Source organism: Caretta caretta, chromosome 8 (genome assembly GCF_965140235.1).
Source record: "Caretta caretta isolate rCarCar2 chromosome 8, rCarCar1.hap1, whole genome shotgun sequence".
Classification (NCBI taxonomy): domain Eukaryota; kingdom Metazoa; phylum Chordata; order Testudines; family Cheloniidae; genus Caretta; species Caretta caretta.
The window spans coordinates 18050304-18070581 of record NC_134213.1 but is presented as its reverse complement, the minus strand read 5'-3'; positions in this window follow the sequence as shown (position 1 = coordinate 18070581).

Below are 20278 nucleotides of genomic sequence, written 5' to 3'. Positions count from 1 at the left end.
AAACTTTACTGGTTAGTCTTTATAGGCAATCAAAAAGACTTGAGGATCTACAAAGAACCAAGCATTTAATTTGCAGTTACGTTAATGAAATATGTGACGAGCTAAACTCAGATGTATCTATATTTCAACTGATTTTTGTCAGATCATATTAAACCTAAGAGGCTGCATCTGCCTCCTGAACTCAAATTCTCCTTGCATGTTTTGTGTCCGAGTTTATAAGACATGTAACTAAAGCCCAGACTTATGACTCTTTTTGCTAATAGAAAACTTGAAAAGAAGAATCTGTTGTCAGAATTAACAGGAGGAAAATGAATTCTTCAGCTTCCTTCATAGTTGGGAAGGCTGAATAAGTGCTCTTACAGATCCATTTGAGTTTGCTAAGGGAAAGCAAAGCACAGGAGAGGTTGTTTTCTCATAGCTGGCGGTGTAGTTCCAAAAAGGATTTTATTTGCTTCTGCAGCTTGACTGAGCCCTGGTCTACACTAGGAATTTAGGCTGAATGTAGCAGCGTTAAATCGATGTAAACCTGCACCCGTCCACACGATGAAGCCCTTTTTTTCGACTTAAAGGGCTCTTAAAATTGATTTCCTTACTCTACCTCTGACAAGTGGATTAGCGCTTAAATTGGCCTTGCTGGGTCGAATTTGGGGTACTGTGGACGCAATTAGACGGTATTGGCCTCCGGGAGCTATCTCAGAGTGCTCTATTGTGACCGCTCTGTACAGCACTCTCAACTCAGATGCACTGGCCAGGTACACAGGAAAAGGCCCGCAAACTTTTGAATTTCAAATTCCTGTTTGCATGGTCACCTACAGCTTGACACGCTGGCCAGAGCTCATCAGCAGAGGTGACCATGATGGAGTCCCAGAATCGCAAAAGAGCTCCAGCATGGACCGAACGGGAGGTACGGGATCTGATCGCTGGCAGAGGAATCCGTGCTATGAGAACTCAGTTCCAGTTTTCGAAGTGCCAAAACATTTGTCAAAATCTCCCAGGGCATGAAGGACAGAGGCCATAACAGGGACCCGAAGCAATGCCGTGTGAAACTTAAGGAGCAGAGGCAAACCTACCAGAAAACCAGAGAGGCAAACGGCCACTCCGGGTCAGAGCCCCAAACATGCCACTTCTATGATGAGCTGCATGCCATTTTAGGGGGTTCAGCCACCACTACCCCAGCCGTGTTGTTTGACTCCTTCAATGGACATGGAGGCAACACAGAAGCAGGTTTTGGGGATGAGGAAGATGATGATGATGAAGTTGTATATAGCTCACAGCAAGCAAGCGGAGAAACCGGTTTTCCCGACAGCCAGGAACTGTTTCTCACCCTGGACCTGGAGCCATTACCCCCCAGATCCACCCAAGGCTGCCTCCCGGACCTGCCAGGCGGAGAAGGGACTTCTGGTGAGTGTAACCTTTTAAAATACTATACATGGTTTAAAAGCAAGCATGTTTAATGATTAATTTGCCCTGGCATTTGCGGCTCTCCTGGATGTACTCCCAAAGCCTTTGCAAAAGGTTTCTGGGGAGGGCAGCCTTATTCTGTCCACCATAGTAGGACATTTTACCACACCAGGCCAGTAGCACATACTTGGGAATCATTGTAGAACAAAGCATTGCATTGTATGTTTGCTGGCATTCAAACAACATCCGTTCTTTATCTCTCTGTGTTATCCTCAGGAGAGTAATATCATTCATGGTCACCTGGTTGAAATAGGGTGCTTTTCTTAAGGGGACATTCAGAGGTGTCCGTTCCTGCTGGGCTGTTTGCCTGTGGCTGAACAGAAATGTTCCCCTCTGTTAGCCATGGGGAGGGGTGAGGGGCTAGCCACGTGGTGGGGGGAGGCAAAATGTGACCTTGGAACGAAAGCACGTGTGCTGTGTATGTAATGTTAACAGCAAGGTTTACCGTGAAAGAGTGTAGCCATTGTTCTAGAAAATGTGTCTTTTTAAATACCACTGCCTCTTTTTTTTTTTCCATCAGCTGCATGTGTTTCAAGGATCACAGGATCTTCTCTTTCCCAGAGGCTAGTGAAGATTAGAAGGCGAAAAAAACGCACTTGTGATGAAATGTTCTCTGAGCTCATGTTGTCCTCCCACACTGACATAGCACAGACGAATGCGTGGAGGCAGACAATGTCAGAGTGCAGGAAAGCACAAAATGACCGGGAGGAGAGGTGGCAGGCTGAAGAGAGTAAGTGGTGGGCTGAAGAGAGGGCCGAAGCTGAAAGGTGGCGGCAGCATGATGAGAGGAGGCAGGATTCAATGCTGAGGCTGCTGGAGGATCAAACCAATATGCTCCAGCGTATGGTTGAGCTGCAGGAAAGGCAGCAGGAGCACAGACTGCCGCTACAGCCCCTGTGTAACCAACCGCCCTCCTCCCCAAGTTCCATAGCCTCCTCACCCAGATCCCCAAGAACGTAGTGGGGGTCCTCCGGCCATCCAGCCACTCCACCGCAGAGGATTGCCCAAGCAACAGAAGGCTGGCATTCAATAAGTTTTAAAGTTTTAAACTTTTAAAATGCTGTATGGCCTTGTCCTTCCCTCCTCCACCACCCCTCCTGGTGCTTCTCTCCTCCACCACCCCTCCTGGGCTACCTTGGTAGTTATCGCCCTATTTGCGTGATGAATGAATAAAAAATGCATGAATGTGAAGCAACAATGACTTTATTGCCTCTGCAAGCGGTGATCGAAGGGAGGTGTGGAGGGTTACATCTTACAGGGAAGATGAGTGGTTACAGCTTACAGGGAAGTAGAGTGAACCAAGGGGCGGGGGGTTTCATCAAGGAGAAACAAACAGAACTTTCACACCGTAGCCTGGCCAGTCATGAAATTGGTTTTCAAAGCTTCTCTGATGCGCACCGCGCCCTCCTGTGCTCTTCTAACTGCCCTGGTGTCTGGCTGTGCGAAACCAGCAGTCAGGCGATTTGCCTCAACCTCCCACCCTGCCATAAACATCTCCCCCTTACTCTCACAGATATTGTGGAGCACACAGCAAGCAGTAATAACAGTGGGAATATTGGTTTCGCTGAGGTCTAACCGAGTCAGTAAACTGCGCCCGTGCACTTTTAAACATCCAAATGCACATTCTACCACCATTCTGCACTTGCTCAGCCTGTAGTTGAACAGCTCCTGACCACTGTCCAGGCTGCCTGTGTATGGCTTCATGAGCCATGGCATTAAGGGGTAGGCTGGGTCCCCAAGGATAACTATAGGCATTTCAACATCCCCAACGGTTATTTTCTGGTCTGGGAATAAAGTCCATTCCTGCAGCTTTTGAAACAGACCAGAGTTCCTGAAGATGCGAGCATCATGTACCTTTCCCGGCCATCCCACATTGATGTTGGTGAAACGTCCCTTGTGATCCACCAGTGCTTGCAGCACTATTGAAAAGTACCCCTTGTGGTTTATGTACTTGCCAGCTTGGTGCTCCGGTGCCAAGATAGGGATATGGGTTCCGTCTATGGCCCCACCACAGTTAGGGAATCCCATTGCAGCAAAGCCATCCACTATGACCTGCACATTTCCCAGGGTCACTACCCTTGATATCAGCAGATCTTTGATTGTGTTGGCTACTTGCATCACTGCAGCCCCCACAGTAGATTTGCCCACTCCAAATTGATTCCCGAGTGACCTGTAGCTGTCTGGCGTTGCAAGCTTCCACAGGGCTATTGCCACTTGCTTGTGAACTGTGAGGGCTGCTCTCATCTTGGTATTCTTGCACCTCAGGGCAGGGGAAAGCAAGTCACAAAGTTCCATGAAAGTGCCCTTACGCATGCGAAAGTTTTGCAGCCACTGGGAATCGTCCCAGACCTGCAACACTATGTGGTCCCACCAGTCTGTGCTTGTTTCCTGAGCCCAGAATTGGTGTTCTACCGCATGAACCTGCCCCATTAGCACCATGATGTCCACATTGCCAGGGCCTGTGCTTTGAGAGAAGTCTGTGTCTATGTCCTCCTCACTCTCGTCACCGTGCTGATGTCGCCTACTTGCCCGGTTTCACTTTCCCAGGTTCTGGTGCTGCATATACTGCTGGATAATGCGTGTGGTGATTAATGTGCTCCTAATTGCCAAAGTGATCTGAGTGGGCTCCATGCTTGCTGTGGTATGGCGTCTGCACAGAAAAAAGGCGCGGAACGATTGTCTGCCGTTGCCCTGACGGAGGGAAGGGCGACTGATGACATGGCTTACAGGGTTGGCTTACAGGGAATTAAAATCAACAAAGGGGGTGGCTTTGTGAGAAACTGAATGGCCCCCTCCAGGATAGAACTCAAAACCTCAAGGATAGAACTCAAAATTGGGTTTAGCAGGCCGTTGATTTCACAGAGGGAAGGAGGAGAAAATGAATACAAAACAAATCTGGTCTATTTCTTGTTTTGAGCCACTTCATCTATCTTTATACATCTTGCTGGCAGCAGACTGTGCAGTACGACTGCTAGCCATCATCATCTCCTGGGTGCTCGGCAGAAGATGGTGCAGTATGACGACTAGCCATCATCTTCTGCTGGCTGGAGGTTAAAAGACAGTGCACTGCCAGTTGGACTCAATCACCACGAGACGAAACAAGGGAAATGACCTGGCTGAGTCTCTCCCATGTTTGCCCAGGCGCCCGGTTAAAAGAGCACCCAGGACCACAAGGATGATGGCTACCAGTCATACTGCACTGTCTGCTGCCAAAAGGCAATAAACTGCTGCTGTGTAGCAATGCAGTACCACATCTGCCAGCACCCAGAAGACATACGGTGACGGTTAGCTGAGCGGGCTCCATGATTGCCGTGGTATGGCATCTGCACAGGTAACTCAAGAAAAAAGGCGCAAAATGATTGTCTGCCGTTGCTTTCATGGAGGGAGGGAGGGAAGGGCGGCCTGACAATATGTACCCAGAACCACCCGCGACAATGTTTTAGCCCCATCAGGCACTGGGATTTCTACCCAGAATTCAAATGGGCGGCGGAGACTGCGGGAACTGTGGTATAGCCACCCACAGTGCAACGCTCCAGAAGTCGACAGTTGCCTCTGTACTGTGGACACACTCCGCCGACTACATGCACTTAGAGCATTTGTGTGGGGACACACACAGTCAACTGTATAAAAACGCTTTCTACAAAACCGACTTCTATAAATTTGACCTAATATTGTAGTGTAGACATACCCTAAGTGATCTTGATGCAGAAGTAAATCATGGTGCCATTAAATGCACAGCTGGTAAAGTTGGATTTAACTTCCATAGAGTTCTGTATGTGGAATTTTTGCAGCACCAGGTTCACTGCACTAGAGCACTCTTATTTCTTTCTTTTTAGATCTCGTACTTTTGTCAAGGCCATTTTTTACAATCTAGCTTTAAGAATTCCTGGCACCCAAGATCTGAAAAACTCCACTACATTAACACTTTCAGTTCTCTTCGGTAAGATTTCAATTTCTTCCTTTTCCAGGAGCATCGTGGTTGGCTCTAATGATCAGTCTGTTGCTCCAGGTCAGAGAGAAACACATTTGCACTGGCCTCTCACACATTTTAGCTTTCTCGATGTGAAGAGTCTTTCCTTATACTTTTAAAAGTAACAGTCTCCATCCTTGCGTAACTTTTTCAAATTTTCCATCAGGCAATTTTGACAGCTGCTGTCCAAGCCCCTCTCTCATGGATTTGACAAAGATAACTGAGTTATTTTGATAACTATTTAAAACCACTCAGACCTCAGTGGTTCAGGAGCCAAATTAGCGCTCAACATTACCCAAAAGAGCCACCGTAGTGTGACTTCATTGTTTCATTTACTATTTTTATATATGTTTCAGAGTAGCAGCTGTGTTAGTCTGTATTCACAAAAAGAAAAGGAGAACTTGTCGCACCTTAGAGACTAACAAATTTATTTGAGCATAAGCTTTCGTGAGCTACAGCTCACTTCATCGAATGCATCCAATGAAGTGAGCTGTAGCTCACGAAAGCTTATGCTCAAATAAATGTGTTAGTCTCTAAGGTGCCACAAGTACTCCTTTTATTTATATATATATATAATCCTCACAGCAAAATGACTGGCCAAGTATTGTTGTTCTATCAACTACAATTGGTTAGTAACATAGTAAGAGCATCCTGATTGGTTAATAACTTCGATTGATTAATAATAAATCACACAGTATTTTAATATCATGCTTCAAAGAACCACAAGAGACACGTTAAAGAGTCACTTGCGAGCCTCAGTCTGAGTATCCCTGGATTATATGATACATGGAACTTCCTTTTCAAACACCCCTTTTTCTTTCAGTGGCTATTGTTTCTGATTGCTTTCTTTCACTCTGTCTTGTGGGGTTTCTTCAAGCTGTTTGATTTCCTCTTCCCTCGATTCCCTTGCTTTTTAAACCTCCCACTGTCTTCCTCCCAAGAGAATTGGATCAGGCTTTCTTTGAACCTTGGTCTTCAGCGTGGCCACACAGACGAAACAGTTAGTGCTAGGATTTTATATGCTTTGTTGATCCCACTTGAAAGGGCCTTGCCATTCAAGAGCTGTGCCTTGATTGATTCACTCTCATTAGCATCCTTGTATTATTTGTTGAAGTAAATGACAAGGCTTTATTTTCTCCTGCCACTTTATCCTTTTACAAAATGCATTCAGCAAAAGTTGGTAATGGGAAAGCTTTTAACCTTCCAAGGCAACGGGTGATCTTTGTCCATTTGTGTCAGCATAGTGACATATTGAGGAACTTACTAATGCCACAAGCTGTGGAAAAATCCTGTGACTTGGTCTGCCTTCCACCCCCCTCCCCTGCCAAAGGTTTTAGAAAATTTAATAGAGGAGGGCCAAAGAAACTGGCATAGTAGTGAGGATGCAATTTTGGTTTTTTTTTTGCTTAAAAATTAAAGAGAATGAAAAGGATAAATCTGTTTCCACATTCTGAAATGCAGTGATGCTTAAATTTTGTTTCCTGACTTCGCTGATGGATTTCAGGGGAGCCCAAGCATGCTGACAACCTGGTACTTGTGTTACATATTTATAAGAGGGAAAACGTAGACCAATTTCCAGGAACACAGGTGTAAAGTAAATGTCATTTTAGGGCATTGGGAAAGTGAATTGCTCTTTAACTAGAGTACCTTTTCGGCATAGACCTCTTATTCTGTTGATCATAACAAAATTATAACTCTGTTATTCAGTCTTCTGTTAAGCAGAGCACAGGCTATAGGAATTCTCTGAACTCATTCCTTCAAGTCCAGCACCTGAGGTTGAACTAGTGCATATGTTTAGAAAAACATCTGATTTTGATTTAAAAAAATAAATAAATCAGTGATGCAGACTCACCACAGCTATTGTTAATTTGCTCTATTACCCTTCACTGTTAAGATTTTTTTTGCCTAATTTCCTGCATGAATTTATCTAGCTTCAACTTCCAGTCATTGGATTTTGTAATACCTTTGTCTAGTCTAGAGACAATACCAAGGATTTTAAGAGGATTGGAGGGTGGTGGTGGTGGGGGGAAACTATTAATTGGGAAATGCCCACCTGCCTAGTTCCAACCAGGCTAACAGGTTTATTTTTCCTAGGTCATTTTCCAAGCCTAGGAAAAAAGGGACGCTAATTGTCAAAGACCCCTGCCTAGAGAGGAAGGGATGGGAAGCAGGCAGCAGCAGCTGCTGGAGGTGAAATTCTATCAGAGAGACACTGAGAGAATGCAGCCGCATGGTCTGTTTCTCCCAGCCTAGAAGGAGGGTGCCTGGACTGAGTCACACTTAACCAAACATTGCAAGGAAAGGATAAAGTTTGGTAAGAACCAGGCATGTAGGCCTTTTGTACCTTTGGGGGAATAACTAGTCAGGAATTTTAAATGGAAAATGCTGATTTTGTTGCAAATGAATGTTTGAAAACACATTTGTTTTGATAAACAAGTGAAGCATTGGTGGGGTTCCAGTGGACTCGGGGACCCTGGGTCTGTGGCTCTGGGGCATCTCCTGCATGTGGACAGTTCCAGGGTCAAGGCTTTCAGGCTTCGAATCTCCCTGTCACAAAGGGGCCTGCTTGAGCTGGGGCTTTCAAGGCTTCCAGGTTCACTGCTATGGAGCTGGAGCATGCTTCTGCTGGAGCTGGAGCTTAAAAGGGAGACAGACAGCTCAGATGGAGGCTGACGGAGCGGGGAGAAAGACCTATCCTGGGAGCTTCTGAAGAAGGGCACTGAAAAAAACCCTGACTGCTGAGCCCAGAGGGGCTGACGATTCAGTTGTTCTCCTTTTCTTTACTAATTTGTGTCAAGCTATAAGAGTTTTTGTCTGGGAGGTGGATGGTAAAAAATGGCCTAGGAAGGCAGCCATAAGGTACTCCTTGATGCAGGAGCCTGGTGGAGTGGGAGGGCCCAGGCTCCCCTACCAGCCACCTTTGTTATGAAGAGAATAAAACCCTCACTTCCATATAGACTTGGAAAACGCCATGGCTGGGACTAGTTGCTGGCAGGAGCCAACAGACTGACTGAATTCCCCCCCCCCCCCGCCCCGAATTGTGAGGGCATGGGTCCCAAAGAGGAACAAGACTAATTGGTGACCTGGTCAGAGGGTCAAGTCAATACCCACCAAAAGGCAGACCACTGCAGTGCGGGATAGTGGCTACTGAGAGATGCAGGAGGAGGGACAAGTAGAGAACTAGTGTCTTAACCACTAGACAATGCTGGCAGTGAGCACTGTCCATCACAGGTTTTTGTGTTTATGTGGTCTGGAAACAGGAGGCTGCAATCCAGAGAAACAGTCCAAGAGTGGTTGAACCACAGGGTTCCATCTTTTCTGAGGGAGATGAAGGAAACCAAGTCTGTCACCATATGTCAAACACATCTTCACCTTGACACCCCCCACGTCTTCTTTATAGTCACTGCCTCCCAGGATAGAGTCCCCCGTCCTGTAAATATGACCTGTGTTCTTTGTTCCTAGATGGGCACTTGGCATTCGCCACTGTCAGAAGACAGGATACTGGGCTAGATGGACCTTTGGTCTGACCCAGTATGGTTGTTCTTATGTTTCTATGTATGCCCTTATGTTTGGCTGTGTTAAAGCACATATTATTTGCATGTGTCCATCTTACCAAGCAGTTCAGATTGCTCTGAGGAGTGACCTGTCCTCTTCATTATTTACCATTCCCCCAATCCTTGTGTCATCTGTAGACTTTACCAGTAATCTTTCTTCCAGGTCACTGATAAAAATATGAAATAGCTAAGGGTCTGGACTCCACCAAAAACATTCACACTCCATTATGATTCCCTGTTTCCAGTTAGTCAGTTTTTAATCCATTTAACATGTGCCATGTTGATTTTGTATTCTATTTTCTTAATCAAATGTCATGTGGTATCAAGTAAGATGCACTACAGAAGTCTGAGTATATTACATCAGCATTATTATCTTTATCAAATAATTTGCAATCTCATGGAAATAATATTTAGTTTGATGAGACCTTTCAGGCTGACAGGCCTATAATTACTTGGGTCATCCCGTTTACCTTTTTAAAATATTGGTGAACCATTAGCTTTCTTCCAGTCCTCTGGACCTGCTTGTGTGTTCCAAGGCTTATTCAAAATGAACATTAACAGTCTAGAGAGCTCTTTGGCCAGTCTTTTAAAACTTGGTTGTAAGTTGAACTGGACAGACTACATAAAACCATTTATTTGCTGAAATTAGCTACAAAAGTGTAAAAGGAGTAGATCTGAGCAAATCTGGCAATAAAAACGTGTGCACAAACTTTAATTTAAATTAAAAACACATTTGCTTCAACGGCATTCATCACCCTTTGTATTTGCTTTTCAGGAATATTTGTGCAAGAAAAATTGTTTCAGAATGAACGTGAACTTCAGACACAATTTTGCATTTTTTTTTTTAAATTAAATTGTTGGTGCTCACTTTTTTCCCCCCTTACCTTACTTTCCCAGATTTATTACTATTCCATCTCTCTGTAGCAAACCAAGATTAGAGAGAAACCTGGAAATAATGTTAGCCGCTGGGTATCTCTGAGAGAAAAGTGTCAGAAAAGAAAGGCTTAAGTTAATACCCTTTGGACAAATCCTAATGCTTTATTTTTTCCAGGAATAGCATGGTACTAGACTATCTACAGAGAATCATGTTGTCCACTGCAGAAAGGCTCCCATAGCCACTGGTGTGGAAAAAAGAGCAAGTATTCCTCACCAGTAACACAATGCAACAGCAGTTTATAGATGGGCGGTGGGAAATAAAATACTTTTTTATCTAGGAGAATCAGGCATAATGGAAATACCCAGTTGAGAAACTGGCCAGGACACTGGGGCTAACAGACACCCCTTTGTGCTTACTGTACTATTGAATTAGAGACACAATACAATTGTTTTTCTTACAAGAAAATAATATACTCTGAGTGGCTGGTAAAGGGAAAACTTTTTCAGAAGTGGGTTTTAGTGCAGAGGTAAACCACTCTAGGAAACCACTTAAAGTGTTAAAGCCAGGAAAACTCTTGGTTAACACCTCAAAAGGCAAAAAAAAACCCCAAAAACAAAAAACCAAAAACCTTAAGTACCTCACCATAGGCATCCATCTACCTTAATGTTAATCACTTGCACAGTGACATTCCCCCACAAGCAGTTATAATAAATAATGGAGGTTCGATAGCTTATTCATCTTGACTTAATGGGAAGGTGGTTAAGTTTGTTTTGGAGGCAGCAGAACATGACTAAAATAGGTTTCAGAGTAACAGCCGTGTTAGTCTGTATTTGCAAAAAGAAAAGGAGGACTTGTGGCACCTTAGAGACTAACCAATTTATTTGAGCATAAGCTTTCGTGAGCTACAGCTCACTTCATCGGATGCACCCGATGAAGTGAGCTGTAGCTCACGAAAGCTTATGCTCAAATAAATTGCTTAGTCTCTAAGGTGCCACAAGTCCTCCTTTTCTTTTGACTAAAATAGTTAGGCTAGACTATTCTTACAGTACATTGTCAGTTTCTTAAACCCAGCTTTCTCAAATAAATGTAGTCTTCAACAGACATAGCTCCTTTTCTGTGGGCGCTACTGCATGATATCTGATTTTTTTGAGTGTGCTTTTAGCTTCATTCCATTGGTCTCAGCCTGTCTCACTCCTGATGTGATCAATGCTTGCACATCATGTCCTCCAGCATCCGGGGCTATTGCATAACTGTTTACATAGACACGTCACTGAGTTGTACTACCATGATTATCGTACAGATTAGTAAAGGAAAAGTCCTTTAGATCATCTATGCCACCCTCTGCAATTTAGCCTATATTATGTTATTAATAGTACATTGATGCTGGAAAGAAGTAATACGGTTTCCCCTGTAAACTCATTTGTAAGATTACTATGTTTTTCTGGCTGTTTCATAGTGTTGCTCACCACTGGATTTAAATGGCAAGATGAATTTTGAGTTAAAAATAATCTGTAGTTATTTCATTTCTTTTTGTCCTTAGTTCTCAGGGAGGCAATTTATCCTGGACTAATGGAACAAATGGTAAAAAAAAATTAGGAAAATTAGACCAAATCGTGGTATAGTGCCATAAAGATGACTCAGTTCTCTGATGATGTACTTTTACAAAAATCATAGGACACTGAACAAAATGTGATTAACTAAAAATAATCTTTTGTTAACGTTTATTTTTAAAAGCTGAACAGACACTCCTCCTGATCTATAATTTTACCATATTTGGGGTATTTTATTATATTGACACACTAATGGTATGTCTAAACTGCCCCACACTTTGGACTACGGGATGTGTGAAGAGTAGTGCTCACCTAAGTTCTTCTCTGTAACTCCTATGTGTAGATGCTGTGGATGCCAGCTAAAAGGTGTTCCTACTTCATTTTAACATAGTCTTGTTTGAAGAGGACTACATTAATGTGAAGTAGGAACACCTTTTGGCTGGCATCTGTACCATCCACGGGTGGGATGGGGGGAAATACAGTGAAGCATTTTGTTGCACGTGCTTATTCACACCTATAGTCTAAAGTGCGGGGCAGTGTAGACATGTCCTAAGAGATGGCTCCTTACGTTATCCTAGAAGGAAAAAACAACATAGACAAAAGTTAGGGAGCTGGACTTGAATGGGCAATACCTCTGAATTAGCCACCTGAGTATCCTTTGTAAATCAGCATAAATAGGACAATGTAGAAACTCTTCTTCGCGTTTTCTTTCTTATGCACACGTATTCCCCCGCTCCTTGTGGGTCTTGTGCGTAAGGACTGCATACTGTTTGTTGAATGTTAAGCTCCTCTGATGCATTGTGCCTATGATGAATTTGCATATGGGTGAAATATGGATTTAAAATATTTTTTATTTATATTTAAAAACTATAAAACACCACCTATCCAAGACTCTAGACACCTTGACATCTTCATTACTCATATAGAGTGTGAAAGTTGCAGCAGCATTGAAATAATCATAAAACATGTCAATGGTGATTCCCCCACTGCCATCCTAAGACCATAAGCTCTATTATGGCTCAATTTCTGTCCTTAGATTTGTCTGCAAGACACCCGTCAACCTTAGTGGGAATTGTATATATGCATTTGGCTGCCAAATGTGGGTCTTTGTGTGTGCATTGGGACCAGTTTCAATGGCATTTTGGTTGTTGTCACAAGCAGGCATCCTCCAAGGATGAATAACGATCAGGAAGAATTTGAATTCTTAAGGCATTAGTAGAATGGTTACACTGACATTGCTCCAGCCGTGCTCCTGATTCTTTTGATGCTTATTAATGATTATTCTCTTTAGGGGGAAGTATCCAGCATTCACAGGGAAAGACCTTTTTAGTCATCTGATCACACTAACTTTAAGTTTTTTGAACATCTTGCTGTATGGGAACTGTGCATTAGAGATTTGGAACAAAAGGCCCACTCTGGACTTTCACTTTCTGAGGACAATTCCACTCCAATCCCCATAAAAATGTGAACGAATGTATATGAAAAAGCTGTGCACTGGTGAACTCTTATCATATCAGCTGTGCTTCAGTCTGACAGGGGTACAGTCAGGCAGGCTGAGAAAAAGACATATAGATCCCTCTAATTTTGCCTTTAAAATGACAACCTTTAAGCAACTACATCTATTTCCCCCATAATGCACTCTGCCAATGAAAATATTGAGTTTGGAACAGGCAGCTATGTGTTGTAACTTGAAATCTTATGTTTACTTCATTCCCAACTCTTGATGCAAGCAAATCATCTTATGATGCAACTATTTCTCTGGGGGCCAAATGAAAGGGTAATCTGGTCTCTAATATGAAGCTATTTTTAGCATGATGGAGCACAATGGGTATTGTGTCAAAGCTCTGTCCTTGCCTCCGTGGGTCCCACGTTTCCTGGCAGATTTCGCTAGCCTCAGAGGCTCACCGTGACCCTGCATGTAATCCTTCTTTCTCTAAGGACAAGGGTCACAGTCTATTGAGCCATTTTCATCATAAGCCAGCAAGGGAGGTGAGGAGAAGTTATCCTTCCTTGCACAGTCTCTGTTGTCTCACAGTCTCAGTGATTAATCAGGGGGCAAAGGTGTGTGGGGGGAGCCCAGGCCCACCCTCTACTCCAGGCTTCAGCCCAGGGACCCTAATAGTATTAGCTATGGTAGCTGACCTTTTAGAAACATGACATGTACATTTCCCTGGGCTACTTCCCCCACAGCAGCCCTCACTTCCTCAAGCTCCACTTCACCCTTACCTCAGGGCGGGCGGGCTTGCTTGCTTGCGCCTAATATGGTGTGTCCTACTCAGCCTCTCCAACAGCACAACTTACTCCCACAGCACCTGACATGCACACCCACCTGACTGGCTGGGAGGCTTTTAACTAGTTTCAGGCAGCCCCTGATTGGCTTCAGGTGTCCCAATCAACCTAGCCTTCTCCTGCCTTCTGGAAAGTTCTTAATTGGCCCCAGGTGTCTTAATTGACCTGGAGGAGCTGCCATTTCAATTATCTGGTACCAGGGATTTGTTTAGCCTGGAGCTAATATATCTGTCTCCCACTACTTTTCTATAGCCATCTGGCCTTGCCCCGTCACAGTATGTAATGAGCTATAATCAGGTACATGTTCATTTTCACTTGAAGCGTATGCTGTGATAATAACCTCTTCCACATTTTTATAGTTCATTTTATTTTATTTTTGTTAGCCTGCAGCATTTCCTTCCTGTTTAGTGTAAATAAAAAGCTGAGTTTCTGGGCACTAAACAGGAAAGACGTAAAAACAGAAAAAAGGTCTCTGCAAACACTTATATGAAGAAAAACCATCAATATGTAATGAGACTAATTTTAAAAAGAAACAATGGCATATTTTTGTATGGCTGTAATATTTGTGTTTGGTTGAACACTGTTTGCAGCACAGGCCACAGAAGTTACAAGCTTACTCCATGATGCCTTATCAATGCCTTTTGCCGCTGTCTTGGAAGAAGCCACCTCTGTGTATGATAGGACAATTTAGTCATACTGGCTTATTCTGTCCTTGGCTCCTGGGCAAAGGTTGTCAGCTAGGTTTACAATTAGGACCAATTCTGATAGTATGATTGTGGAAAATTGTCCTCTGGGAACTGGACTGAAATATCTGAGCCATCAGATGATAAACATTGTTCCCTTTTGGTAAGAGGTGGGTGCAAACCCTTTCCCCAAAAAGTTAGTCTTTATGCTACAGCTGGTCAGGGGGAGATTTGTGTTTCCACCAAAAATTCCAATCAGAATAAAAACGTTGAGCTTGCAGATTTGTAATTTTTTTCATCAGGTTTTCAACAAAAATTAAAACTTAGTTTTAACACCTTTTTTTGGTTTTGAGCAAAATCCAAAAACTTTAGGAAAAAATCTGAGTCATAAACTTTTCCATTAAAAAAAAAGTTTTAATAGAAAAATTTCAATGAGTTATATTTTATATCCCACTACTGAAACTGCTGAGCCACCCACTCCCTCAGAAGCCTCCAATTAAGTTCTCATCAACCAAATTTTACAAAGCATGCACCCATAAACATTACATCAATCCACTTGAGCTGTCTGGTCAGCCTGTTAACATTGCATTGCCCAGCGTCGTTTCAAAGCCTACAAACGTTTTATGTACATAAATATCACAGACAAGATGTGATTCACCATTTTAAGTGAAATCTAAAACTGAAGTTCCTTGTCTGTGTATTTGTTGGCTGCCCAGGTAGAAGTTCAAACTCTCTTGTTACTTCTCCTCTTGATAGCATTAGTCAGGAGGACACTAACGTTTAATGAAACTGCAACTAAAATCTGAGGCAACATGTGAGCTCTTCCTAGCAACATGATGGATGCTTTATTTGCATACGTAGTCATGGTATTGCCAGTATGTAAAGTTGCTTCATGAAGTGTTCTGAGATCAACTGGGTATGAAAGTCTTTATGGAAAACCCAATTCTATTTTATTCTAAACTCTCTTGTAGGCTGAATTCAGAGTTGTTGGACGATTTGGATTAGTTTGATAAGCACCATCACTCCCATGGTCAGTGGACCTATTTAAGATATTACAGACCAGGTTGGATGAAATTGTATTTAATCTGAATTATGAGAAGTAGGTTTTTAAAATAGCGTGTGTGTGTGAGAATAAGATTTATAATGAAACTCAGATTGCTACCTAAAGCAATTAGAATATCAGCTCTTTTCATACAACTTCAGCTACGCAAAGACTAAACATAACCCTTTCTGCTGGGAGTAGTTTATTTAAACCAGGTTTCAGAGTAGCAGCCGTGTTAGTCTGTATTCGCAAAAAGAAAAGGAGTACTTGTGGCACCTTAGAGACTAACAAATTTATTTGAGCATAAGCTTTCGTGAGCTACAGCTCACTTCGTGTCTCAGAGCTCCTGCCTACCTAGAGCTTAGTCTAAGTGTTTTTCCCTTTCTTTGTTCACCTCCATTTATTGAGCTTTGGCCAGAAGCAACCTCTCCCCTTTTGTCTTCCCCACCCCTTTCTGCTTATTCTGGCCAATGGTGGGTTTTGTGTTCTTATAGGACAAAGATTGTAGAGGAGAAGACTGATGGCTCATGTTAACTGCTGCCTAGTTGCTAATAGGAAAGAGGTTATTCAAACAGCTACCCTGCTTTTACAAATTTCTGTCTACACTGGCATCAAAGGAAGAGTGTGTGTGTGTGTGTGTGTTGTGGGGGGAGGTGTTCTCAAGAGTGTGGTTCTCACATGGAGTGTATACTTTAGCTTCTAATCTCACCTTTTCCTCCATATCCCAACCAATCTTAATGGCTGCTACTATTTCTCTTGCTAATGTAGGTTTTCCTTATAAGATGCCTCCTAGGTTAATGTTTTTTCTCTTTCTATAGAATTGTCAAGAAGGGGATATGACTGAGCCTCCATCCATAGGCTACCCTCATTTCTTTTGTAGATTCCACTTTACCAGCCTCTTCAGACATTATGGAAATGGAGCACACCTATGTATGCAGAATCCCTAAAGACTCCTTAGGATCTTACCAACGTTCTCCCCATCCAGTTATCCTCACTTCTGTATGCAGAATATAACATATAAACATTCTTAAGCTAAGAGTTCTGGGTTTGTAATACTTCTCATTCCCTTTCCCTGTCCCCAAGGAGATTCCAGTGGGAAGGCTGCTGAAATAGAAGATAGGAATGAAAAAGTCAGTGTTGGACTCCTGAGTTCAACAGTTCTGTGTGTAGGTTATTGTCCCTTGAGAGGAGGGATCTTCCACAAAATCTATCAGCACCTCTGTCTTCTGAGCTGGATGCTTAATTGAACCAAACCTCTTGAGAGGCCTCCATTTATGCTTTGAATTAGAAGTTGTCATGCCTCCCTTGTGTATGTTACAAAAATGGTGGATTTTAATAGTCAGGAATGCCAAATGTATGCTTCACGGAAGTTCAATATACAGCACTCTGGAGGGTGAAGTCTTAATTCAGAAAATGAATGGAGGAAAAAGGCTGCTAGAAGCTGTTGGACGCACCAAGCCAGCAGCTCTTTGTTCTTACCACAGTCTCTGGGAAGAAAGGAGAGGTGGGAGAGAACCATGAAGCTTTACAGGGAATAGCTGACTTTTGATATGAAGAGCAATTCTTCAGCCAGGTTATCAAAGGCAGGTGGGTTATGAGGGAGAGGCCAGAAGGTAGGAACAAATGTAAGTTTTTATTATGAGGAGGGTGTCATTGGAATTGTTAGAGCTCTCAGAGGGTAATGCATAGGAAGGAAGGTGAAATCTGAAGGGCTTGATTTTTTTTTCCACTCACATTAGGGTAAATCAGCATTAGCTCTATTGAAGTGACTGGAGTTATACATCATATATGCTCAGGCCCCAAGGCTTCTGTGGAGAAGCATCAGAACTTATTCAAGCCTCTGAGTCTCTTGCCATTTTCCAGGCAAATTTCTGAGAATATATTTTGAATATTCATGCCTAAACCCAAATGAGTTTACACAGACACACTCAAAGAGAGAAATTTACTTATTTGTAACTCTCTATATTGTGTCTATAGATGAACTTTTCTTTCCCTGCATGTATTTAGCTTTCTCCTTCTTAACAGCTCTGAGAAGGGGTTTTAAATATTTAAAATTGGCCAGATAAAAGCTATCATTTAATGGCTGTTGAGGCTCTGAATCAGTGCCCTATAAATAAAACAAAATACCAGAATAAATCTCATTAGCAAGTAAACATAATACATTTTATTCAGGACGCCCCATACATTCCCCTCTACCTGTCAAACAAGGAGTCTAGATTTGCTTGCCTCTGCAGGCAATACAGAGATTCATAAATTGCCCTGTACAATGAGGAAATGTTCAATAAATGAGTGTGGTAATTAGTAACAACCTGGAATGACTAAAACTGTTCTGAAATGTTGAAAAGTGAGTTTTTAAATACAGATCTGCTCCATCTACTATAGCAATAGAGCTTGAACTGCAGGAGATGGTGGAGTGGAATGCAACTTCATGAATAACAATCATGTTCAAAAGCACAGCTGTAAATTACTAACATTTGCTGTACCTAAAAATGTGGATTTTATTCAGTTGCTTATGTTTTCCTTGAATTCATGAGCTAATCTAACCATCTGACTCCACTGTTATATGAAGTGCCCTACCACTAGAAATAAATAACTAAACTGTGTGGGTTTGTGAGTCAGACATCCGTGTCTTAAAAATTCTTTGGGAAGAGATTTAGGGAGCCACCTTCTGAGCGTGTGTCCATCTGTGTTGCAGGAACTGGACACAGACTACCAACTCATTTCACCAGGTGTTCATGAGATGGTAGCAGATTGTAGTCACTTCTGACTTGTGTGAGGATTTTTAAAACTCCTCTTCACAGCTTTGACTTGATGCAGGCTTTTCCCTAAGATCTCCCACTGCGGGTGCAGCTCCATATGATAGAATGGGAAACGTGGTGTAGACTGGCCACTCGTGCTTTTTTTTTTTTTGCCACTGTATTGAACATGCCAGCTGCATGTTTAAACCATTGCTCCTACCAGTAGAGCAGCACCGGTGGCAATGCAACTGGAAGAGGTATAAAGGAGTAAGACTTCCAATATGTAAAGGGAAAAAGAAGGAACTAATGTAGACCTCATTGTTTTCTAAAAAGGAAACTGCTTCTGGTTGCTGGCCGGTGAAACACAGACTGCAAAAGAACGTGAAGTTGAGACACTATGCCTGGAAAGAAAGAACTGTCTTCAGGCTATCAGTGAAAGACAAGAAATGTATATTTTTTAATCAAAGGCCTGGAGTTGCACCTATTCCACTTTTCCGCTCCTTACCCTAAAACAAAGGATGTTTTTAAAATGCTGGTTTGAAAAGTTTTGGTTGATTTCAGTATCTAAGGGGAGTTTAGTTTAGTTTAAGTTTTTTCACAACCCCTAGATGTTTCTCAGTTCCTTGGTGGAATGTAGGAACAAGGTAGACTCTTGTGCTGCTGACTTGTGGGGCTGAGTGGAAATTTGTTAAATGAATTATTTTGCTCAGAATCTCTCTCACTCAAATAAAAACTGCAAAACTTTTCCAGCTGTTGTAGTGAATGGGATTTGAAGAAATCAGTGTTGTGGGAGGGCTAGATAGCTCAGATAATGGAAGCTATGGAGACCTTCATTTTTGAAGTAGGTCCCAACAGGCTCAGATCTGGCCTAGGTAGAGTCCTAGGTAAGAGGTACTCTTACCTAGTCCTAGGAAGAGGTACGTTATGATGGCTGTTTGGCCTTGTTGAAGTGTGTGTTTTTGTGTGTAACAGAATGTACATAAAAATGAGGAGTCTTTGTGGCACCTTAGAGACTAACAAATTTATTTGGGCATAAGATGATGTGGTTAGGTCATATGTTGGTGTCCCTTGAATTGATATGTGGACAGAGTTGGCACCGGGGTTTGTAGCAGGGTTTGGTCCCTGGGTTGGTGTTTTTGTTGTGTGGTGTGTAGTTGCTGGTGAATATTTGCTTCAGGTTGGGGGGGCTGTCTGTAAGCGAGGACTGGCCTGTCTCCCAAGGTCTGTGAGAGTGAGGGGTCGTCCTTCAGGATAGGTTGTAGATCCCTGATGATGCTCTGGAGAGGTTTTAGTTGGGGGTTGTAGGTGATGACTAGTGGTGTTCTGTCCTCATATCTATTCAAGGGACACAATCATAGGACCTAACCACATCAGCCACACCATCCGGGGCTCATTCACCTGCACATCTACCAATGTGATATATGCCATCATGTGCCAGCAATGACCCTCTGCCATGTACATTGGCCAAACCAGACAGCCTCTATGCAAAAGAATAAATGGACACAAATTTGACATCAGGAATCATAACATTCAAAAACCAGTAGGAGAATACTTCAGTCTCTCTAGTCACTCATTAACAGACCTCAGTGGCAATTCTTCAACAAAAAAACTTCAAAAATGGACTCCAACGTGAAGCTGCAGAACTGGAATTAATTTGAAAACTAGATACCATCAGATTAGGCCTGAATAAAGACTGGGAGCGGTTGGGTCATTACAAAACCTAAACTTAATTTCTGCAATACTAGTTTCTCCCTACTGTTACTCACACCTTCTTGTCAACGGTCTGTAGTGGGCCACGCTGTTACCACTTCAGAAGTTATTTCTCCTCCCTTGGTATCCTGCTGTTAATTGATTTATCTTGTTAGACTGACCTAACACTTGATAAAGCAACTCACGTCCTTTCATGTATTTATACCTGCTCCTGTATCTTTTACTTCATACATCTGATGAAGTGGGTTCTAGCCCACAAAAGCTTATGCTCCAAATAAATTTGTTAGTCTCTAAGGTGCCACAAGGACTCCTTGTTTTTTTTTGCTGATACAGACTAACACGGCTACCACTGAAACCTGTCACCATGAAAGAATGTACGTCGTCTTTGCGGCTCCCTATAGGAG